Below are 25078 nucleotides of genomic sequence, written 5' to 3'. Positions count from 1 at the left end.
ATGGGCTCCCAGTACAATTCTTGCTTCTTTGTTCCATGTAATATTTGTCAAAACAGTGACAATGAATGATGATATGTATTTATTTTATTTTCACCGTGAAGGATGGCTGCATTCAGCATGCACGCAGGCAGATAAAAGAAGCTGAACAGCTTCAAAAGCTTTGTCAGTCAGACTGTCAAAATCACATTGGCAGACCTGGAGTCCTGTACGTACAGATGGGACCTGAAAGAGAGATCTGTTTGCTCATGGGGGTAAAGGGAGCTTGGTTTGACGAGACTGCTGCAGAGAACAGCTGGCTTGCTTGGCTGTGACCGCATCTTCACATGTCTCATAAGAGGCTTGCACTTAACTTGTATTTTTTCTTTTTTCTTCCCACAAGCCTTGTTTCTCTCTTGGAGATGTGCAGCATTTGTGCATCGTGGCCTCTCTGTCTGCCTTTGCTGCCCTGTCCCTCTGGTCCTCCTGAGCTGCTCCCTGCATGGGGGCTTCACATGAGGGGTGAGCAGGCAGGAAAGCTGAGGTCACAGTTTACCTTTCTTCCTGCTCTGGAGGGCCTGCAGGGGAGCCAACAGAGGAAGAGAGGCCACTTTTCCATGTAGTGGAGTTATGGTAGGAGAGCACAAAGCAAGCAGGTCGCGGGCTGTGGGCCCTCATTCCTGAGCCTTGCCAGGGACCTGAATTCTTACTGAGTTTTGTGTTGAGGAGATGTGTGTCTGTGCTTAGGAAATCCGTCCTACATCCCCTGGAGAAATCTTATTAAGTGCCATCAAGCCTTGAAGCTAAAGCAAAGTCACTTACATGTTGGCTGGAAGATCAGGACTTTTTTGTTACACAGTTGTCAGTTCAGAGCAGGTCTTCACCTACCAAGTTAATGGAAATACATGTATTTGAAGTGTTGGGAGATTCTTCTTTCTGGCATCTGGAGCCTTTATGTATTTAATGTTATATAATCAGTTATCTGTATCTTTTACTTTTGTCATAAGAAATAAGATCATCTTTCTTTGTTTTAAAATGTGAGATCTAAAAAATTTGTGCATGTAGGCAGTACATTTGATTTATCTCTCTTGATTGGATAATAGGTATGAATTACGTAACTGGGCTTGGTCCGTGGTAAAACTGATGTACCTAAGTATTGATCTGTTTTCTGGTGACTGGTTTTTTTTGATTGCCTTTCTCAGAGAGATTTCATGAACTGAGGGAAAGACTTGTGGATTTTACTAGAGGTGTCCTCTTTCCTGGTATCGATCATGCTGTGTACAGTGCATACTCTGATCTCAGCTAGCAGATCACTTAATTCAGTAACATTTGTCCTCCTGGAAAACAGTGAGCATTTTTTAAAATTCTGGCGAGGAAGACATTAAATGTGGAATACCTGTGTTGTTGAATGTAGTAAATATGTGGAAATGATGCAACTTAGTGAGCATGTTTCCTGAAGAAAACATTAAAATGCAAAGAGTAGGTGAAGGACACAGGCACCTACAAACTACAGCAAATGCACAAAGAAAGAAAATTGCCATAAGATAAAGATTTGGAAAGAACAGAAAAACCTAGGGCATAGTAGTAGTTAAAGGGCTAAAGTAAAGAGTCATTGTATTGGGAAATGAAAAAAGAGCAATTTTGCAAGGGAATACAAACATTAACATAAATGAAGTTCTCACAGTGTAATTACTACCTAAAATGTTCTTTAAAATGTCAGAGGCACTTATTGTCTCCTAAGTCCTTGTAAATTCTGATGTTTAAATTTTTTTGGTTTTGTCTGAGTAGAGGGTTGAGTTGTGCCCAGTGACAAGGCTAGAGGTGATGGGCACAAACTGAAAGACAGAAAGTTCCCTCTAAACATCAGGAAATGCTGTTTTACTGGGAGGGTGACTGAGCTTTGGGACAAGCTCCCCAGAGAGATTGTTAACTTGGAAATACTTGAAAGCCTCCTGGACATGATTGTGGGCAACCAAGTCTAGGTGTGACCCCTCTTGAGTTTGGGCCAAATGACCTCCAGAGGTCCCTTCCAACCTCAGCTGTGCTGTGATTCTGCCAAAAAAGTCCTTTAATTTTAAAAAGGAATGTTTTATTGCTGTTTGCATATAAAATACTCAGCCAACATAGTGGATACTTGTAAAAAGAGACATTCACCTGTAGATACTAAAATGAGCTTTCCAACCAAATAAATGTTTCAAACTGTTTATTTCAGTGATAAATGAGGGCAAAAGGGAAGCTTCAGACCAGTGTGAATTTGGAGTTTTATGTTCTCTAGCTGCAGAATAGAGGTTTTACCTAGCACTGTTGATTAAACATCTTATTATGGAGGATGATATTCAGAAACAACCTTGCTGGGGCCATGTTAGCAGCACTGAGTATTCAGTGTTTATGACTCACTGGGATGCCTACTAATGTATTCTTGGGTGAGATCTAAAGCCTTTTGTTTGAGATTTTTTTTTTTTTAAGTAGAAATGCAAAGTTAATGGAGAGATTCATTGCCAACCAAATCTGATTATTTGGCAGGGCTTCATGTGTAAATCCATTGGCATCAGTGCTTGGTCTAAAATTATTATGACATTGACACTAAAATATGAAGCACTGGCATTTTAATATGACTCACTTTAGGAAGAAATACTCTTTTAAAATCAATCCTTCAGTCTGAGCTGCTGGCTGGGAGAATGTTATTTGCTTTTGATAAGGGATATGAAAAAATAATGATTGAAGGTTTACTGCGGGACAGAAATGTTGCAGGCATGCAAAGTTAGACAAGGTAAAGCCCTTTGGAGAGGGCTGTAGGGGAAAAGCCTTCTTTCAAAGACACAGAATACTATGTGTGATCCAGGACAGATACAAGCTAATTGGCTGACCTTAGTGCATTTTCTATGATGTTTGGCTTGAAAAGCAGAGAAATAACTTCCAGTCGAAGGAAATTTTGTATCTGCTTCTTCAAACTTCATTCTGTGACTTGCATTAGTAATTGCCAATGTAGCTTGAGCTGGAGTCCAATTTTTTAAAGTGGTGCAGTATTTTTTTATTCTAGTTACTTCACATTTTCATTGCTTTGAATGTAAAAGAAGCTGTGGAAGTATAAAGTGTTGTTGTATCTTTGGACCACTAGGCCTAATTTATTTACTTGCATTAATTTGTGCTCCAGTTCCACTCTCCCTGTGATTTCCCTTTATCTTCATATCTTATGTTACTTGGGATAGATGGCCTAGCTGGGAATAAAGCTCAATATTTCATAATATTTCTCAGAATCACTTAATGGCTATTTGTGATGCTAGTTTCCATAGGGGATGCATTCATGTTTTTCGTAGTTTTTTTCCTTTTTTTGAGAGTATTCAAAGTTTCACATTGTTTCCCTGTGTCTAAATCTAAATTTTAGTATTTATTTACTTATTTTTTCTGAATGGCAAAAGTATCTTTTTATTACTTAAAAAAAAAAGCATACCTGATATGAAATGCTATCTTAGTTCCTTGATATGTGACACAGCAGTAATCAAATATATTGTGTTTCATTCTCCATATCAGAGATTTACATAACACTTGAGTCTTCCGTGACTGTGGAGTTTAATAAAATTTAGATTGCATCTTTGCTTTGATATAGAAGTTATTGTTTTTCAAGATACTGGATTTTGCTTATATTTCCTCTCCACATAACTGTAACTGATGGATGCAAATCCATCTGCAGTTCAGCTCACTCTCTTGCTGCCTGCTGCAAGGTAAATTTGATTTTTATGGAGCAGCTTGAAATAATACTTTAATAAGAAAGAATGGTTAAGTTTATGAAAAGAATATTGCTTTTTACTGTGTGAGAAACCAGACTTTGCCTTTGTAGATCTCTTTGAAAGAAAGAAAATGCCATGGAAACAGAAGGTCATGTTAATATTGAGGAGAAAAAAAGGAACATTGGGTTAAGCAACATCTTGGTTCCTTTTTAGTTGGCCTATTTGGATTTTAGCATTTGTGGGAAAAGGTGCTATCTACAGTTTTTTAAAGTTAAACCATCCAATTACAGATTCTGTACTGGTTCATAAATGGAAAAGATTCAAGAAGTTAATTGCAAGTAAAACCAGTCAGATGGGATTAAATTGCTTCAGTCAGTAGAAAAAAAAAAGTTTCTGGGGAGTCTGACATATGTTTGCTCAGAAAAAAAAATTGTGATAATAATAATGTCCATTTAGCAGAAGCTATTCACAGCAGGAACTTCACTTTAGAAGTCTGGTAGCAAGCACCATGTAGTTAAATGGTTTGCCTTGCTGAGGGAGCATATAGGATGCTGTCTCTGGCTGCTGTGCAATGGCAGCAGTATTTTGAGTGTGGTGAAAGAAATGAGATGGGAGAACACAGCAGAGGAAGAAAGGAGATTGAAGTAGAAGTGCTCACTCCAATAACAATGAAAAAGAAAATCTCCTGCAAGACCCCTGTTCTTTGTCTCTCCTCCTATTTGATGGTATTGAGTAGTGTTTGAACTAGAGCAGGAAACAGCCTTTCTTTTCAGCAGATGTCTTCCAGGAATTTCCAGTAGTGAGTAAATAGATGTGTTCCAAACTGGGACTCCATGTTTCTTTTTATAGGCAGATACTATTTTTGTTATGATCTATTTATAATGCTTTACTTTTTTAGTTCACTGGAGAAAAGCTTGTTTTTCATATGAGCATCTTTTGGTCCTCACATTTTCCATGCCTTGGGTAGCTTCTGATGAGTTGTTTCAAAAGTTGGGTGGGGGTTTTTTTAGTACATTTTTTTAATTGGTTGGTGACCTGAAGCTGCAGTGACTTCTAGTTAGGCAATCAACTGTTTGGTTGTTAATAGGCTTAATTTTAGGTGATTTTAATTTTCTTGAAATATCTGTGATGGCCAACACTGTTCAATTCTCTCATTATTTATGGAACTCTGCTTTTGAATGTTCTTTCTAGGACTCCAGTAGGAAAAGAAAGAAAAGCAACTCTGTTTTTTGCAATTGTTAGAAAAATTGTTGAAAAAAAGAAAAGATATTGAAAGCTGCAAAAGTCATTAAGCTTATGTGATCTCCTGAAGAATGAATGTAGATATACTCTGCAGGTTGTAATTTACATTTAAAAATTAATTTGGTACTAATACTATTAGTATGTCAGTGCAGGCTATGATGATGAGTTCTTTTAATCATCATGTCAGTGTTTTACATCATGAGTTGCAGGAATTAAAGCTGTAGGAACCCAAAGAAACAGGACAGTGCAGCATCAAATTTGGCCACCAGTAGGTCACAAAATGTAATACCAAGTTCACTGCAGAATTCAATAACTTGAAAATTGATCACACAAGTTGTATCAGATAAAAATCCTCTCTTGCAGTTAAAAAATGTCCACTGCTTTTGTCTCAGCTGTTGCAAGTTTCTGTTTCATTGAGGAAATAAAAATTGCAAGTCCTTGCGATTTCTTTTTCTTACCTCTAAGTAAATATCTCGTGGCAACGTCATCGATAATCTGTAATTGCTTCCACGTACTGCTGAAATACTAACCCTCTCACATGTAGCTGTCAAGAGAAGTGCAGAGGGCTACTTGATGCAGATTAATTGGTAGGAGTTAATGGGACCCAAAGGCGGTCTGCTTGTAACTGTGCACAGAGATAACCAGATGCTCCACTCCCAGTATTGTCTTCCTTGTACTGTCAGAAGTCTTTTTAAGTGTCTGTTATTGTTCTAACCAAGGACTGCAGATATTTCACAAAATCAATTATTTCAGTCGTTTCCTCTGGGCAAAGGGAAATTGAAGTAGTGTTTCACGTGATTGCTGAATTGCTGCCAAAAGTGCCCCAAAATCAATCCTTTGTGTGAGAAGAGGTCTCAACACATGCTGCCTTTTTTGACTTGTATATGGAATGTGGAGAGATCAAAATATGAGTGCAATGCAGCTGAGTTACACCTTTTAAACACAGTGGGGAAATCACCTGAATTATCTGAAGTTTGTAGAAAGTTAATGCATTCAGGTTGGGTTATGAGAAAGAAAAACCCTGTCTGCATAATAGCTGTTCTTAGAAGTATATGTTTATGTGAATCTGTTGGTTTGTTTTATATGTTGCCTCTTTTTTAGCTTAGAACAGGTGCAGGGATTATCACCTACAATATTTTTAGGCTTTGGGGCACTTTTTAAAGGAAGAAAGTAAATTATTAAATCTAAGCATAGAACTCATTTGTGAGGAGCTTGGTGAAAATGTATTTAGTTTTGGTCATCCTCCTTAAACTTGATTTCTCTTCTGCCTTTAGGGGAACAGTACTGCCATGCATTTTAATAGAGTAAAGTAAGTTACTAATTCTGATGTGTTAACTTGATAGTATTTCTATGCATTTCTATTGCTACCTCTTCTGAATTGGTTGTAGTTCTTTTTTCTTTCTCAGTCTAGCAATAGGCTGGGGATTACTCCAGAGCCTGTCGCCACTGGTTCATATTCAAGCAGAAGAATGACACAGCCAACCTGAATGCTGGGCTGAGAGTGCAGCTCTGTAGCAGTTCCAGCTCCTGCAGTCCTGGGCAGGCAGACTGAGAAAAAGAGCCAAATTTTCCTCTCAGGAAAACTGCAGCCACATCAGTGAGGCCACTTGGATTGAAGGCTGCTTGATAGTTCTGTAAATCAGGTTAACTGTCTATGGCTCCTCTTGGGCTATGCTGAACTGGCCACTTCTGCACAGTCTGTACAGTGACAGTTGCCATGGATGAAAGAATTACATCTTTTTTTCTACTTTTCTTGACATGCAGTGCCCAGCAAGACACAAAAATTGGCTTCAGAGCCACAGGAAGTATGTCAGCCCTCCAGATGCTCAGTGAAAACAATTAAAATTCTCTTCTGATTGCAATAGACTCAGTCATAGGTCTAGCTTCACAATTAATAAAGTATTTGTGAAAAGACGCATAGCCTTAAAAATATTTGTGTAATAATTACTGTATATTAGGATTTTTCTTCAGGAGGATGAATTAGTAATAGAAGAAACACTGCTATATTTTTATGTAATGTTTTATTGCTTACAACATATTAATGACAGATGGCAGCTGTCACTAATTATATTACTACAGAGGAAGCAGTCTAGAATGAGCTGGTTTTCCTTGTGTCTTGGTTATCTTTTATTCTGAGAGGCAAGTCCGATGCCCAAATGGTTTGGTGTATTGAAGTTTAAAGCATCTGTGCTGGTAAGCCACCTTCTCACTCATTAAATGCTTTCATTTTACCTAAAATAGGATTGTACTAGGCTGTTGCTTGGCATGTTGCACCTGTTCTAGTGTTGAAATGAGTGGGTACAATGTATTTTAAAAAGTGTGAAAGAACACTATGGCAGATGAAGCACTGAGTGCCCAAATGCCACAAAATTCCTGAATTAAATTTGTCTGTGGCACAAGTTTCTACTTTATGCACAGGCTTCATGAACAAGTCTTTAACTACACAACCAGATAGTGGGATTTCCTCTTTTACCTATAGCAGGATACCTAGCCTGCTTGCATTTACTGTGGAAGCCTCCAAGACCAGCTTGGCATCATCACTTGTTATAATAGCTGGTGCTTAAAAGTAAAAAGACTTCAAAAAGCCTGTGGAGGAGAAGTACCAACCTGTTAAATGTTTGTCACTGCCAGTTGTCTGTGATAGTACAGGATCCCTGGAAAATTGTTTAAAAATTAGTGTTTAAATCCTTGACCGGCATGCAGTAAGGGGTTTGTTAACAAGGTTTAAAAGTCAGGAGAGTTGTAGCACATGGCCACAGAAATTTATGTCAGGAGTTTTGCGGCTGTGAAGAACAATGCCCATTTCACATATCAAACTGAAAGGTGCTAAAAAATACAAACCCAGTTGTGTTTCTACTCTGTATTATACTTAAAGAAGCATAAATTCAAAAAGTGTAAGTACAGGCTAATGATGAAGGATCAACCTGAGTAGGTGTTGAAGGATTTGAATTGCATTGTTCGTGATCGACAATAAAAATAATATCATTATGATAATAAAAATATGACAATATATAATTATATTGTAAGATATTACATATGCATCTATAATATGTAAGAATGGAATAATATACTATATGCACTATACAATATATAATATATTATGTAATTATAATAATGATTATAATAATAATATAGGACAAGAACAGGCTTTGATCTCATAGTTGACCTTGCTTTGAAGATGTTTGCAGTGATCTCTTCTGGAGTCAGTTCCTGGGCTGGGGCTGTATTCCCCAAATGCCGCAGTGGAATGAGTGTTTGTACTGGCTTCGACACGAGAGCAGAGATGATCTTAAGGAGCAAGAAGATGCTCACCAGTTTTTCTGCACCAGACCTAGTGCTTGTTAGCTCTGGGGAGGGTCAGATGAGCTGCCTGAGCGCCTACAAAATTCATTTTGTAGAGGAATTAGTGGCATTTCTTCTTTTTCGGAAGTTGCTGTCCATTTTACTTATTCGGATTATTGTGTGTATGAGCAGTTCACTGATTCTCTCTTTGGGTTGTGCTTAGGAGTTTGTGGGCTCTTCAGTCTTGTACACTGCAAAGATTAACCTGTAAAGCTCATCATGTGAATTTTATGTGGCAGTGATTGGGTTTTGATGTGGCCTTATGTTTAGTTCTGAATGCCATTTGAGGAGAAAAGAGAAACACAAAGCCATCATGTATTTTAGAGGGAAGTAAGAAAGGAACTGAAGGAAGGCTGTGCATGGAAAACAGTTTTGTGGGAGTTGGTATTTTGGTTGCTCTGGCTATTCAGGGTTAAATAAATAATGAACCTATGTTGCTGCAGCCTAGAAAGTTAAGGGTGCATGGATTAAAAATGCAAGAGCAGTTATCCAGAAAACTAAAGTGCCAAGGGAGATAGTAGAATTGTTAATTTAAGCCCATGTAATCATAGGACAGATGAGGCTCCTGTCCATTAGAGTTGTCTTAGGACCAGTGTCATTGTTTCTGAGATGTGACAGCAAAACAACTGGCTAAGAAGCTCTCCTGAAGTTGAACTAAGAAACACATTAGGTCTCAGTTATTTGGTGGCTGTGGTAAACATTAAGTTCAGAATAAGCTTCTCTTTATTTAGGTGCTCTCATCTGAGCTGCATCTTTAGTGTCAGCTCAACCAAGCAGGTCTGGCTTATATAGGGAATGGAAAGCCTTTGCTTTTTCCAATTTCAATCTTAATGTTTTTGGCGTTAAAGGAGACATTGTCTCAGTCATTTCCTTGCAGTGAATTGTTTCTGCTCTTTTCATTCACTGCTAGGTTTGTGTGTACACAAAAGGTTTGGGTTCATTTAGGTACCTTGAAGGGTTGCTCCTTTATGGCCAAGAAATAGTAGTGAGTACTGTTACAAGTAATGTAGTGAGTGACCACGAGTTCTCAGCATTATGTATAAAAGCTTGCCAAGGAGGATGGCAGTCTTTCAGTAAGCAATAGCTCCAACTGCACAGACAGTCTTTGGTAAGTGACCATTTTAGTCAGTCACTTCATCTTTTGCTGGTTTGCTTTTCCCTTTATAAAGCATGAGTAATATTAATTCCCTTGTTGTACCCCTTTGTTCATATATAGATTTTAAACTTTTGGGATGCTTTATTGTAGAGTATTTACACAAAATCTGGCACTGTGGGATTCTTGTCTTAGTTGAAGCCTTAGAGCACTATCATAAGTAGTGGCAGAAATAATAAGCTCCATTTCCTATTCATAAACCTCACAATAAGTAAGAGAGCTCTTTAGGTTGGTACTTAGTGTAAGTCCCCACAGACTGCTGAAGGCTTTAATCAGGAAATTGTTATCATATGAACTCAACAGAACAAAAGTTGCATTTATTAGAGAGTTAATTTTTCAACCATATATTCCCAGTGCAAGCCCTCATTAAGATGAAAGTCATGTTTAGAATGTGCACAATTAATTTAGGAGAATCTACAAAAATGTTTTAAATGCTGGGAGTCGTACAGCCTGACATTAAGGAGAGAGTTCCCCAAACATGAAAAGTCCTGGAGTTAATGTTAAATTCCATGTATTTGGCTTTCTTCTAAGCTCAGAAATTTAAAATGGATGAACTACTGGTCTTCTGTGATGTGCTTTGGTGATCAGAAAGCTCTGTCTTTGAATGATAGTGTTGTATTCCAGTTCAGATCAGGCTAACTAGTTAAAACATGTAGAAATCTGTATTTTCTGTCAGTTTTTTCCCCCAAGTTTATAGGCAGAGAAAAAAAGGAAGCCTTACATGTTGATTAGCAAAGCCTTTCCATTTTTTTCCCCTGCAGAAGAATGGTGTTTGTTTCGAAAGAAAGGGACTGTCATCTTTCCTAAAGCTATATTGCATCACTGTTCCTTCAGGTGCACTGGGTTGTGGCCATCCCTTTGCATTGGGATTCTTAAGGGAATTTTCTGCTACAGAGCAAAAGTCATCAGTCCCTGTTAATTTAGAAAGAGTGGGGGAAGATGACATAGCCATTAATCCTTAAACAGATAAATAGGCAGAATTTTTGAATGATGCATGAGATTTCAGGAAGCTTTTAGAGTATGAGAGATTCTTCCGGTGAGATCCCTGGGGACACAGGAATGATTTAAAGCAAGATTTTCAGCATTTTAGTAACCTGTTCTTAATATGATTTATATCTAGGCTTACCTCCGAGTTCTGCATTTTGTGCAAGCGTTGCACTTGCAGATGTTGATATATATGGTATTATTCATATGTAACTGTGATTGGATTTTTTGTTTACTTGGAAAGCCTTACGATGTATAAAAATGGTATTTGGTATTTCTGCAGTATCAGAAAGATCAAAACTAGAAATTTGGTTTTTAAGATAGATATAAATGCTCTCTCCCCCTCCGTAACTGTGTTTTTATAGACAAAATTTGAAGTACTATTTTTAGTGCCTGCTAAGACAAAACATGTTAGTAAATATTTAATTTTCTGATTATTAGCCCATTTTATAATCTCAGTTCATAAATATGCATTTCAGATTTTGTCTCACTTCATTGCTAGCCTGATTTCTTATTTTTAAAGACACAATCTCCTGCTGAGCTAAAATATAAGTTATCTGGTGGATAAAATCTGTTAGGGAAGCACCTGCGCAGAACTTCAGTTTATCTACTTATTTGAAAGACGGAGATAATCTGCTGCAGAAATAAAAATAGCATCTGAATTGCCCAGACGAGTCAGAGAATGAAGCTACTGGATTAGAATACTGCTCATTTGTATGTAAATGTACTGTCTTTGTTCCTGAATTTGATCCTTAAGATCTGTTAATATGGAAGAGTAAGGGATGAAAACCATTCTTGAAATCGATCCAGACATATGCACACTGGTTAGTGCTGTGTGGCTAAATCATGATGTACATGGTGGGGATTATCTGAAAAAAAAAAATTCTATACTTGAGAAAGCCAAGCTGAATGCCTTGGGAGAGCAACGCACTGCATCCACGGTTGCTGAGGCTAGTGATCCTCCATGACTTCAATCATGTAAAGATTTATATTTGTTAGAAGGTTTCAGTGCCTAGAAAATCAAGTGGTAAATGCATGCATTTTAACAACTATACATTACAGTTTACCTCTGAATAAACATTACCCGAATGGAAATACTTTGTGGAAGGGGTTTGTTTTTTTTTTTTCTAACTTGTGTACAGGTGGTTTTTTTTGCTGCAGAAAATTGAGAGAAGGAAAGGAAGGGGAAAAAAAGAAAGGAAAAGAGACCCTCTTAGAGACCAAGATTTCAGCCAAACTTGCAAATAGCTATTTGCATATTTGAATCTTGTGGTGGCTCTATGGCTGAGTTCAGTTACCTGCAGCTTAGGCTCTCTCAACTCAGTCCCGATGCCATGCACTTCCACGCCACACTGAAATTGTCATTTAGAAACCCGGTGCCAAGGAAATGTACCTAAGTAAGTTTGCACACCTGGCTTGTGGGCTTTACATGACATTCTGTCCATACCTAAAATTGTATAGATTCAGGTCTGCTGTCACAGTTGCTCATTGTGTCATGAAAAAACAGTCCTGAATCTTTCTGTAGCAGGAAAAAATCAGGAAACAAAAATGAAGAAAACCAGAAATGTTTATTTGGAAAAAAAAGCATGGACATGAAATCAAGAAATTGAGAAGTAATGTTAGAATTAAGGCTGTTAGTCTTCCTTGGATCATCTTCTTCATATGTGTTATGGCTGTCTACTTGCAGAGATAGTATATTTCATAGGTTTGTTCTTTGGGACCTTTGCACTCAACAGGACATATTTTGAGTGATACAGCCAAAGAGAGAAAAGCAGATAGATCTGGGCTCCAGGCTGACTCTGATGGGTGCAGTGGTGTGCCTCTGGACCCTTTCTGCCCTGTTGGACAGGAGCTCTCTGGTGCCTGTGGGCAGAGCAGCCAGGAGCAGGTGTCCATGCCCGCAGTCCTGCTGCTCCAAGGCAGATTTTTCCACAGCCAGGGAATGTTGCATTCTTTCAGTTTAGCATTTTTTTCCCCCTGGAATTATGTAACTTTTATAAGTTGAATCTAATGTTCTTAAGTGAGATGTAGAGAGAGAGATTATTTGCAGTGAGTTTTGGATGCATTGGACAATTTTGTGTTACAACACAATATTAAAAATATATAATTAGGCAAATGACAAGAACTTTTAAAGAGCTGGCATTTTCTAATATTTGCATTATTATGTGTTGTCTTAAGCTTGCAGTCAACCTTCTTTTTGCTTAACCACACCTAATCTGTCTAATTAACAGATTTTTTTTTCATATCTTCCCATGCAGTACTTGCAGTAGTCAGTCTCTGGACATGCTTTTTTGCATAGAACTTCCATTTTGCTGATCTCTGTAATTTACATGGTTATTGGTCTGTAGCACTTGGTATAAAATTGAGAAAGGTCATCTGAAAATAATTGTCTTGAAGGAAGAAAGCATGCTATGTTTGTTTTATTTTTGGCTGGTGCACTTCATAGTCCGTTATCTCCTCCATTTGCGTGACTTGTTTCCCACTTAATTTCATCTTTTACCTCCTGGCAAACAGCAATATGCCTCAGCATAATGATGAGCAGCAGCAAAGGTAAAAACAAATATATTTATATTCTTCCCTGCCTTCCAAATTTAGAACTGAAAATAGAAACTAGTTAATGACTACTGTTCAGAAGAGTAACAAATAAACATGGTTTGGGGAAAAGACTGGATATACTTCAACACTTTTCTATATTATGCTTTTCTGTAGTATGGAAAGATTTTTGTGAAATAATTTAGGATTTCAAATAATAATGATGCTGACAATAAAAAGCAAGAGGATAATTAGCTGCTGAAAACAATGTGTAGCTTTCATTACACTGAAACTTCAGAGGCTCAACACTGAAATACGCTGAACTGTTTGCAGGATGAAATGTGTGACACAGAAAAGCAGCATAGTGCGTGCAGAGTATTTGGAGTCCATCATGGCTTGGAATAACATCTTTAAGGCACATATCCACCCACTGCTGTTTAATAATTCTGCCATCATTCTGCCTACTGTTCCTCCTCACTATTAAGTTAGCCCTCTAAATACTGCAGCACAATCCTGTGTTTCCATTGTCACTTGGGTGGTCAGATGCTAGAGGATGTTGCCCACAGAGGCAGCAGAGTGTCTATTCTTGAGCTACTCAAAACCTGACTGGACAGAGCCCTGAGCTGGAGCAGGGGCTTCAGCTGACCTTGCTCTGACCAGAAACAAGGTGATCTCCAGAGACCGCTTCCCACCTAAATTCTTTGATGGGGTAGCAAAGAGGGATAGCTTTTAGTAAGGAGTGCTGAAAGTGTTGGGTCATACGCAGGCTCTGACCTCAAGGGGAGCTGGGGTTATGTAAGGGCAGCTTAGAAAATGTTGGCAGATCATGGACATAGATTTTTTTTTAAAAAAATGTCTCCAGAACATCTGTAGAACTAGTAATGCTAGTAAGTAATCAAAGGCAGGATGGGTGTGACAAAGAATGTTATCAATAATAATGATCAGCTTACGTACAAACCTGATGTAATAAAGGGATTGATCAGATAAGTTAGCAAGTGCTTAAAGGTTTTGAAATTAAAGAATTGGTGCCAGGTTGTCCATGGCTGGAATTTTTCACATACCAGTCAGTGGTTTCATTCAAGTGAAAGGTGATCAAAGTGGTTGTTTTAGCATTGCCTTAACGATCTAACGTTGGGGTTGTTTCTTAGTTCTTTTTCTTTCCATTTCCCTTCTGGGAAGCCTGAGAGGCAGGATGGCAGCAGAGGCAAGCGGGACCTTTTGGCTGGTACCTTATGTTCCCCTGGCAGCCACATTCGGGCAACAGAGTGACGGTGGCAGCCGTCTCTGCAGGGCCACTGAGGGTCGAGGCCTGCCGGTCACAAAGGTGGCTGGGGGCACGAGCTGTGCCAGGGCTGCTGTCAGCACTTCTCCCCTCCCTCTGGAGGGCCATGAAGTCATGGGGCAGGAACTCTGAAGTTGGATTTTCTTCCAGGTTATTTCTTGACCAAGGGTGCACAGGCCTTTGAGTTTAGAACTGACCGTTGTAAGCATTCAGTCGTATCTTCTATACGCTAGGCCTTGGGGCATCTTTCAATTATTGTATTAATGAGCTTAGACATGGATTATCTGTTTTTAGGACCTTGATAGATTGGCTGTGGTTTAGCCTGGTAATTATCATTACTGTTACGCATCTCCTCCTAATTATTTTCTTGCCAGAATTTAACTTGTGATGGATCTTCGGGAGTGTATGTGGATGTTGAAACAAAATATTGAGGACAAACTATGGCAAAATACACATTTATGATTAAGTAATGGGTTAGAAAATGTTTTCAGGAAAATTAGGCCTCAGAGGTAGGTACATATTTCTGTAAGCCTTTAGTGTTTTTATCCTTGGTGATATAATTCCAAGGCCTGATCTTGAGTCGAGAGTGATGATGACAATCGTGACTGTGAGACAGGATGCAGTCTCCTGTACAGCAGTGCCAATTTAGTGGCTGGTTCCTGGCAAAAAGCAGGCTCCTCTCCCGCCTCCAATTATTTTCTCATTTTTTAAAAAATTGCTTCATTTATTTTTCATTTTTCTCCCATCTTAGCCCCTGGGGTTATGTGAGTGCTGGGAGAAAAGGCAGGACAGGAACACTTCCTTTCTGGAGCAGCCTTAAGTTAGATTGGCTCAGCAGTGTCATTCAGGTCTGTGGGACCGTAACGAACCCTCGGAACTAAGGATCTGACTAGGAACAATATAGTTTCATCTTGTAGCAAAGGTTTGAAAAATCTGTATTTTCTAAAATTTCCATTCAGATTAAGATGCTTCAGCTTTAAAATATTAATTTGACAATGCGGAATATTAGTGTTTTAGGGCATTGCTGTGGGAATACATTGTTAGTGTGGAACATGCAGAAACACCGAAGTCACAGGATTGACATTGGCATGTCCACGATTTGATAACACCTCCTGAATAATACATGTGATGGGTACAGGGCACTCACTCTTGTTGTGTGACTGACGGGGACATGAGGAGAGGAAAAAAGGTTAGGGCAGCACAACACCAGAAATGTGCTTCTGCCTCTTTGGCTTCCTGATCTTACACAGCAGGAATTGGAAGAAAAAGGAGGAAAAGTGGATGGTGCATTGTCATCTTTGTCTTACAAAGCGGTTAAAATTACAGTATGCTTCTACAGACACATGTACATTAGGGAATTTAGTAGCACCATCATGTTAAAGGCTGCTCTGTTACTAGGCTTTTTTCTGAGGAAGCTCTTGACCTGAGTTGGACCTTACTTTTGAAGATAATGTAGGAGAGAAGAAAGCAGTTTATTGCTTTTTTTTGTGTGTATATCCTGAAGTATTCCATATTTAAGAAAACTCTTAGAGATACTTAATCCTGTTTGTCCTTACTTTACTTATGGATTGTGCTGGAGAGTCAGGTAATTTGTGCTCTCTCAAACTTTCCTGAAAAGCAGAAATTGCATGAAACATTTAACGAAATAGCCTTTTTTTTTTTTTTTTTTGGAATATTGTCCAGCCTGTATTTGACTGTAGCCTATCAGAAACAAATAATGAAGAATGTTATACACTGAAGGAAAAAATACCTCCCCTTTTCACATCTTTAAAGTGTATGATGTTCATATATGGGTATATCTTTTATAGCGGCATAGAAGCCTTGGCAGTTCTGATATTAAAATCCATGGGATATTTTAACAATGGACACCACCACTCCGGCCCCCAGGAAAAGCCAAAATCAAACCCCGTGGTATTTGTGTGCATGAACATCAAACATGTGCTTATGTCTATGCTTATAATGGCACAGAGTGGCCATAGTGGTTTCCTTTGTGGTTGATTATATTTCTGAAAAAAGCCCTTCCACTCCAACACCAATATTTGAACGGGATAAAGCCTCATTCTCCTGAGTTTACTCAAGTCTGTAACTATGCGGAATCACAGAATAATCGAGTTTCAAGGGACCTCTGGAGATTGTCCAGTCCAACCCCTGTGCTCAAAGCAGTGTCAGCTGGGGCAGACCAGCACTGTGTCCAGTTGGATTTTGAGCATCTCCCAAGAATTGTGACTCCGCAACTTCCCTGAGTCCAGGTAGCACAGTGGGTGGTACAAAACATTGAATATGGGACTGGAAGCGAGATGAAGAGCCAAGTTTTATGATCCACGCTCCATGGAAGCATTTGAGCATATACTTCAGCCTTACTACAGTAAACACAGTTAGTGTTTGGGTTTAACTGCAGTACTGAGCTAGAGTCGTTAGTAATGTTTATTTACATTTAATGGTGCTTTTGTGATTCAGTTCAGTCACAGACATCAGATGGACAGTTGCCAGTTCTGCTGGCTTTTGTCAAGCCCTTTTATTTTCCTGCTGTCAGACAGGGCTGCAGTTGGCACCCAGGTACAACCAAGAAACTCTGTGGGCTTTGGTCAGTTTCATTACTCGTGACTAGGAATATGTTTTCATTTTTATTACTGTAATGCTACATAGAACTGTAGGATTTATGCTGTTTGCATATGTACAGGTATCATTTATTTAAAATGTGTACAGTAATTTTTTTTTTTTTATGTCATAAACCCTTTACATAAAGCCTTTGAAAAAGTAATAAGGCTGCAGCAGGCCTGTGCAATAATCTTGTCATCCTTAAATTATTTTTCTGAAGCACTGCCTCTCAAGCTGTCATGTGGGATACTTTAATCTCTTTTGCTGATGGCATTCACTGTGTCCGCTTCCAGGGCAGCCACAGGCAGACCTCTTTAGAAAAACAGATGAAGCAGTTTATATATAGCATTCCATTTATTCCTAATGAAATCAAATGGCCTTGTGGCCAGGACTTGGGTTAAAAAGAGCAGTTTATTGAGAACCTCTAAATAGGATAAAAAGAGTAACAAATGGTGCTGTATTCCCTGGCTAGTTGCCTTTTCAATATTACGTGGAAAATTTCCCTCTGAAATGGAAAGAACTCGCCACACCCTGTTTATGTAGAGGTGATTGAGTACTTCCTTGAAGATTTTATGAATAGTAAAAAAAAAAAGAAAGAAAGAAAGAAAGATATACCCCCTGTGGCATCGGATGTCAGAACTGGGACACCAGAGTAACTGTCATGTAATATTTATCAGGTTTCACAGTGTCCCTTCCTAAGCAGATATGTCTGACTAAATGTTATTTTTAATTGAGATGAAAGGACAATTAAAAAAAAATATTGCAATTCCATTGCAATTATGAATTTGGAGGGTAAACCTGAGACTTACTTGTGTAACTGCAGGGCCATGATTGATTCCCCATGGGCAGAGCTCTAAGTAGAAAGCATGCTTCATCTGTCAGTGCCTGCACAGTGCCCAGGTGTGTAAGATTAGACACATTTACACAAATACTGGTGTTGGAATGCTGCACTTACCAACTATAAACAGTGCTTTTCTGTGGAAAGACATTTAGGGTTAGGATTGCCCCTAGGTCATTAGCTGGAAGAGATGCTGAAGGTACATCAGTGTTTTTTGGTAGAATGATGCATGAAAATCAAACCTATGAAGTCCTCATCTATTCACCTCATTGAGTGTACTTTTATCTTGATAATGCAGCGTCAAAGTTTGTTTCTTGTAACTGTAATATTGGCACTCCCACAGAATTGTGTGCTGAAAAGGTTTCTTCTTCTGACAAGCTTCTATTATGATACAATTCTTAGAGTTCCCTTAGTTCTGTAATATGGCTTAATGGATAAAAATGGTAAAAAACCCTCTGAAACACAGTAATTTTACATCTCTGTAAATGTTTGTGCTGTTTTCAGCTGGGGTAGAGTTAATGTTGCTTCACAGAACTTGGTATGGGGCTGTGTTTTGGATTTGTGTTGAACAGAGGTGATAATATAGAGATACTTCTGTTGTTACAGAATAGGACTTACACAGAGCCAAAGCCTTTTCTGCTTTTCATGCTGCCACGCTGGCAAGGTTGGGGATAAATGGCAGTTTGGGAGGAGACACAACTGGAACATGTGCCCCAGACTGACCGAAGTGATGTTCCAGACCGTATGACATCGTGCTCAGTGTATAGAGTGGGGCGAAGAAGAAGGAAAGAGGGGATTTTGAAATGATGACGTTTGTCTTCCCAAGTCACAGTTATGTGTGATGTTGCCCTGCTCTGCTGGAGGCAGGTGAATCCCTCTGCCTGCCCATGGGAAGCAGTGAATCCTTGGTTTGCTTTACTTGTGTGCGTAGTTTTTGCTTTCCCTATTAAATTATCTTTACCTTCACCCACATGTTTTCTGCCTTTTACCCTTCCGGTTCTCCCCCTCTGCTGGCGGGGGAGTGTGTAGGCGGCTGCCTGGGCCTTGGTGGCTGGCTGGGGTTAAACCATGATGATGTTATATTCCATCTAATGTGTTTGTTGTCTGTCAGTCTTCCACTTTGCACCTGCCTCTATGCCTTTAAGCTAATTTCCTGGATAGGAATGCCTTTTCCCTGGATGCATTTCTTCATACATTTTTTCCAGGTCACCACTGATTTTCTACCTCTTCTTTCACTCTTTTCATCTCTTTCGATTTTTAGTACTTGGACCCTTAGATAATGTTAATCTTCAAGGGCCAGTTGATTGAGACTGTTGACTCAGATTTCAATCAGGCTTGAGAGAGCACTCTCTATGAATGTGTGCCTAACTGTAATAAGCATGTAAAAGAAAATTATATGAACTTCAGCATCTTTACAGTTGAAGTGGTGGTTGATATTTGAAAGCCACATTTTTAAAATGCTAAGAAAAATATGCATTCTTTAAAGTACTTGAATTTTCAGATTCTGGATGCTGAAGGAAACTTTTCATTGACCTAGCTGGGTGTTTTGGCAGTTATTGAAAGAAAGGAGTGTGTAGCAAACTGGTTTTTATTAGCTACCATGGGCAATCCACTTTTTAAAATGTTGTAATATCAGAATTTAGTGAAAAAAATTAGATGCAGAGATTTTATTTGATTTCAATAAGGTTTATCTTTTAAATTTGATGCAGTTTTGTGCTAACTTAGGTTTGGACACAAGCTTCCTAGCCTTTAACAGCCAAGGGCAGAAGTGGCCTTGGTTTCAAGAAGGAAACAAAAGTACGGAGAATAATAGAGCTCTTCTTTCAGCTGCTAGACACTGCTCTTCCACTTGTCCTCAGCTCTCCAGCCTCACTTTTCCAATGGTATTGCAAGTAGTATTTCTGAGATTTCATGTTCAGGATTACTTCTAAAAACTGAAGGAGACCAACTGCAGAGAGCAAAGCCTGCCCATATGTAAGCTCAGATTGTTCATCCCTTTCCTAGTCTATAAAGCTTTAGTTCTCTCATACATTGTTCTTCTTTGCTTGCCAACCAAGGAAGCCAGATACCAGTATGTACACTCTGTCATGTAGAAGATACAGGTAAATACACCCACCAACCTGTAGAGATGGGGCTGGAGCCTAAGGATGATTACTTCAGAATAATTGAATAAGATATTTTAGTGAAAACAAAAGGACTGCAGTTTCTATTTGTCCTTACTTTTCTTCCTAAACTTCCTAGAAGTGTGTTTGTAGGCAGCTGGTTCCAGGGAGTTTTATGACTCTCAGACTGTGCTCCTGGGCTGTGCTCAGCAGAGACCTCCATGTCCACATCCCACCATGTGGTTCATGCCCCATCGGTCACTTGGCCAGAGCCTGGCAGAGGCACTGCCATCCATCTGGGCCATTTATCAGCTTTGGCTGCAGTTGCTATTTTGGAGCTTTCAAACAGGCACAGATAACAAAAAGAAATTCTTTTGTAGTTAATCATATGGTGCTGAAAAGCAAGCAAACCACTGAAATCATTGCAAGAATCAAAATGTAGAGAAAGGAGAGGCGGGAGTACAGAAGTGGGAGAGACATACACCGATGAAAGAGATGAAGTGTCACAGATGTTAAATGGATGAATAAAGGTGAGGAAAACACACATGCTGTAGGAACTTGAATTTTAAATTAAAATCAGTTTATATTGTAATGTCAGGGTTATACTTTATAGCTGGAACAAGAACTCTGTCGTAAATCCAGATTAATGTGTTTGGCCTTGAAGAGATGGACTGAGGAATGACTCACTCTTCCTCAGAATTTATGTACTGTTATTGTTAATATAAGGACGCGTTGCCTGTTACACTCTTTGGAAATGAAGGTATTTTCCCAAGTATTTTGAATGCTGTATTTACATCCCTAACCATGTTTTCCAGGGTGGAGGTTTACACTGGCCCATGCTTTGAGCCACCTTCCTGGAATACCCTGGGAAATGTGTTGAAATATTGGTCGGCTAACTCCCTTCCCAGGCGTTCCTTTAACTTGCCTTATAGTTCACATTAAGTCAGGTTAAAGTAAAAACAAATGTGATTTTATTTATGAAGTTTCTTTGTACAGTACATAATATACCCCATAGACACACACACACAAAAAAAAAAAAAAACAAACAAAAAAAAAACCCAAACAATTGTCTGCCTGTTAGGTTGAATCAGGGTATTTATTCCTTCTAGCCTTTATGGAGTAGCTCACAGCTTGCTAGAAATTGATGTCCCCATGGCTGAGATGTTTTACAGGGAAATCTCTGGCCTTAGATGTAGATAGAGGTGGAGGAGAGTTAAGGTCAAATATAAACTGCTAGACTCCAACCATTTTTTGCTGTTTACTGGGGTTTCGTTTGTAGTTAAATCTTCTTTTCCTTCTCTCTCATTCTTACAGTTGTCTAGGGATTACTGATCCATAGTTTATTCAGTTATAGATGCCATCTGATCTGTTAAATAGGGTCACTTCTTTGAAATAGAAAGATCTCTTTGGCTAGATTTCCTGTAAGGCAGTAGGCTGCCTTTTTGGTCGATGATTTCATCTACTTGATTAAACTGTTACTAAAATTTTAATTTTGTTAATTAATGAAGAGAAAAACCATGGTTCTCATCTGCTAAGGAAACAGAAGAATCTCTGTACAGTGCCTTTTCATGCTCTGGACCTCATGAGCATTCAGTTCAGCACCTTCATACAGTTACATAAACCAAGACTGAAGTAGGTATTGCTGACTCTTGAATTAGTCTACATGTGACTCTCTACAGACCACTTAGGGGTAAAAAAGGGCTTGAGATAGCTGTCTTTTTTTTTTTTTTTTTTTCTTTTTCCCTCCTTAAAACTGTTTCTTTCTTTTTCCCTTGCTTCTTTTCCTGGAAGTCATTGATCTGAGTCTTTTGCTTCTCATGCGATGAAAAGTCGCTGTCCCATTGTAGGCAAAGTTTCTCAGTCTGATGTTGGACATTTTCTGATATATTGATGAGTAATTTCTGACTGTATTAACATATGGCCAGAGCAGTGAGTCATGCCCTTTCCTATAGTAAGCTTTGGTAATTAAGGGTGCCAGGTTTAATTTTATGGACTGAAAACTATTAGAACACCACAGTTGGTTTCCAGGGGCCTTGTAGGAGACATTGCATGAAAAATCTGGTGTCTTTGCACAGCTGCATGATTGATTTCAGTAGGTTTGCCCTTTGCACTTTGAAGGGAGTAATTCTCATGTTACTATTTTTAATCCTGTACAAATCTTTTGATTTGCTGTTGCCTTAACTTTTGTAGAGCTAATTAAGATTCCTTCTTTCAAGAAATCATAATAATAATTGGGGGAAAAAAAAGGCCTGAAAAATGTATTGCCATCCTGAGCGATAAATGCACTATGGAAATGTGAAGTGTCATGCATAGATCTGTAATCCTTCCGGGACAGCATTAGTCTTTGATGGGATCATTCAGTGGAACTGCAGTGTGAACAGCTCTTATAAATTTAAGATGGTGAGATTTTAAAATAGATTTTAAAACGGAATAGAGTTTGTTGTAACTGTTCTGACTGAAATGCTAAATTCTTATTACCAGGTTTGTTTTTACATCTATTGTCTTTCTTTAGCAAGCTTTAGAGAAGTCCCATCTCCTGATGTTTCTTAGGTGTTTGGACGACTGCATTATGTGTTTATGTGTTGATATGCTCCCTGTATTTGTCTTGTCATTTGGTGCTAGCTTGAAGGAAAACAGGAGCATGCATGAACCTTTGCTGAATGTGTCTTTGCTCTTCTGCTCAAAATCGGTGTGGAGAGAGTGGGTGTTGATGAGGGAAAGCAGCTGCTGCTCTTGCTGTTCCCTTAGGAGGTATTCTGTGTTCCTTACAGTGATGCTGAAGTCAGGCAGGACTTCCACAGGTCAGCAAGGTTTCTCCTCTTTGAACTTGATTGTAGCCTGTCCTATAATAACCCCAGTGCACTGTCTTGTTAGTCATGGCAGCTTTGCTGAGGGTATTTTTGGTACCTGAAAAAAACAACTCCAAACTTGAATGATTGCTGGATTTTTTTTAGGCATACTGTTGGATGACCTCTAATGGCTCAGGCGAGAAAACACCGATATGTTTATTTGCTTAATTTTGGAAAAGAATCCAGCATTGTTTTAATTTCCATTGTGTCAATCCCAGGCCCCTCTACTGACTTCATCCATGTATTGGGGTTTTCTGTACGTAACTTTTTTTCCCGGGAGTTTCTGAGAGCAAAATGCAGCCTCTAATTTAACACCAGAAAGATGCTTCTGAAGTATTGTCATTAAAAGTAATTCACTTGCACTGGACTGTTAAATTGAGACCTCTATTTGGCATAGCTTTAGTTTTTGATCTACAACCAGCAAATGCTGGGAGTTACTTAATAGTTACGCAAAAAGCAAAGAATAAATCAACAGCTGAATAATGTCCTCCTTTAATTACTTTTTGCTCTCATTTTATATTTAATTTTACATCAAATGAAGTGTTCCTTAGAGTAAATCAGATGTTGATTAGTTGAATGGATTATTCGTGGTGGAAAAAAGTTTAATTGAAACGAAATCTAACATCTTTGCACATATGTGAACAAATCTAAGCAATATTTTTTTCCATCTAATTTGCTTTTTGTTGACTTACAGCAGGAATATCACAGTTCACAGGGTAGTTTTCGTCACGTATGTTGTTACTAACTTCTCACCTGAGAATAAAATTTTCTTATTTTGGTATACAGTGTTTTTACATTGGCTGCTTACTAGAGAGGAGCTGCTGGGGAAGAATGTGAGCAGGATTCAAAGCATCTGATTTCTTGGTGCTTGGCAGGAAGAGAGCCTAGAAAAGAGTAGAGTAGGTAATGTAACTGCATAGGATACTTAACCTGCATTGGGAGCATTATACTGATTTTTTTCAAAAGTGTTTCTTTCTCTCCAGCAAATTTTTGCCAGAAAATGAGGGTCCTTGCCTCTTCTTCTCAAGTTGTAGCTGTTAAGCTGTCAGGAAAGCAAAGCAAAGTAATTTTAATTTCAGAAGATTTTATTGTTAGGTGGTTTTAAAATTACTCTGTCTAAAGATGAATAGTTGTACAGTTACAGTGAATAAACCAGATACTGCCATGGAAACTTTACTGGATATAATATAGAAAGATCTGCTTTGGTAGGGTTGCATTTAGCTTGGAAAATCCATATTGTGAGTTTTCTGTGCAGAGGATGTATTTCAGGATCAAAGCAGACATGCGGTTGTTAGGTATAGTGTGTGAATCACAGAGAGGAGTGGGTGCAGCAGACATGTCCTCTGCTGCTCCTCAAAGTACAGGTTGAGTTAACAACATAGATTTTGCTTGGAGGGGATTTTTATCTTCATGTCCTGAGTGAACCAGCAAAGTACTCTCATAGTTCAAAGGCTTGCGTGTTACAGAGGTGGTCTGACACCTCTTGTTAGACACTGTGTTTTACAGTGCCTACAGGTTTGTCAGCTGGGACTTCTTGGGCTGAAATTTTTATTACTTGTTTGTCTGGTTTCGAGATGATACTCTCTTTTTCTTTGAATTCGTCTGTTATCTCTGTATCAAGGAGTAGGGATTTCTGTCTCCATGTTCCCCAGATCTGCTTTTAGATCAATTTGTATAACTCCTTGAAATCTGAGGGAAGAAATTTAAATTTTAGCAGCTAAATATTTTCCTGTGCTGGTCAAACTGTACATGCATTCATCCCACAAAGTGACTCAGTGCCGTGGTATCTGATGCTCCAGGGATGGGGTTGGACTTTTTCTGCATCAGCTGCTTCTGCATTGAAACAACCAAGTTGAGGGTGAATGTAGGGAAAACAGAGAGCAGGTGAAATGAAAGTGATGTGTACAATTTGAAGGCAGGAATGGTTGGGAGGGGGACAGCAGAGTTCATGAGGAAGGGCTGTGGTTGGAGAAGACAAGTGTATCTGCCTGGGAAAGGAGACTGGAAGGTGAGGAAAGGCATTGCTGAAGTGGGAAGTGGAAAGCCCATCAAGGAGACTGGGAGTGGGAACTGTCAAGGGGGAAAGAGAGGAAATGGTTGAGGAATGGTGCTTCACAAGGAGATGAGGAAGGAGAGGAGGGGAGACTAGAATGAGGTTATACAAAGATTTGGTGGTGGGGAAGAGATAGGATGAGTTTGGATTGACAGGGCCTAAGGAGATTTAAGCACGCTATGAAAAGGAAAACAGTGTTAATCACCATGGCCTGCCATTGCCATGATAAGCCCTGCATTCATGAGTCTCTTGTCAGTAAATATCTGTGAAGGCTGCCAGTAAAATCTCCCAGTGCTGTGCCAAGGTGGGGATCTGGGATGCAGCAGGCCAGTAACATGCGGTGTTAAAAAATGGAAGAATTTAGGTAGTTCTTCTGACTCAGTGCAACACAGAAGAACC

General features: G+C 39.0%; 1 protein-coding gene across 7 annotated transcripts in view; it reads left to right on the top strand.

The window, feature by feature from the left end:
• TULP4 (TUB like protein 4) overlaps positions 1–25078 on the top strand; it is a 159202-nt gene that overhangs the window by 53761 nt on the left and 80363 nt on the right. The window lies entirely within an intron of this gene.

The sequence above is a fragment of the Chamaea fasciata genome, unplaced genomic scaffold, assembly GCF_029207755.1.
Source record: "Chamaea fasciata isolate MVZ Bird 193981 ecotype frontalis unplaced genomic scaffold, bChaFas1.0.hap1 SCAF_3, whole genome shotgun sequence".
Taxonomy (NCBI): Eukaryota; Metazoa; Chordata; class Aves; order Passeriformes; family Sylviidae; genus Chamaea; species Chamaea fasciata.
This window is presented reverse-complemented; position numbering and strand designations above follow the sequence as displayed.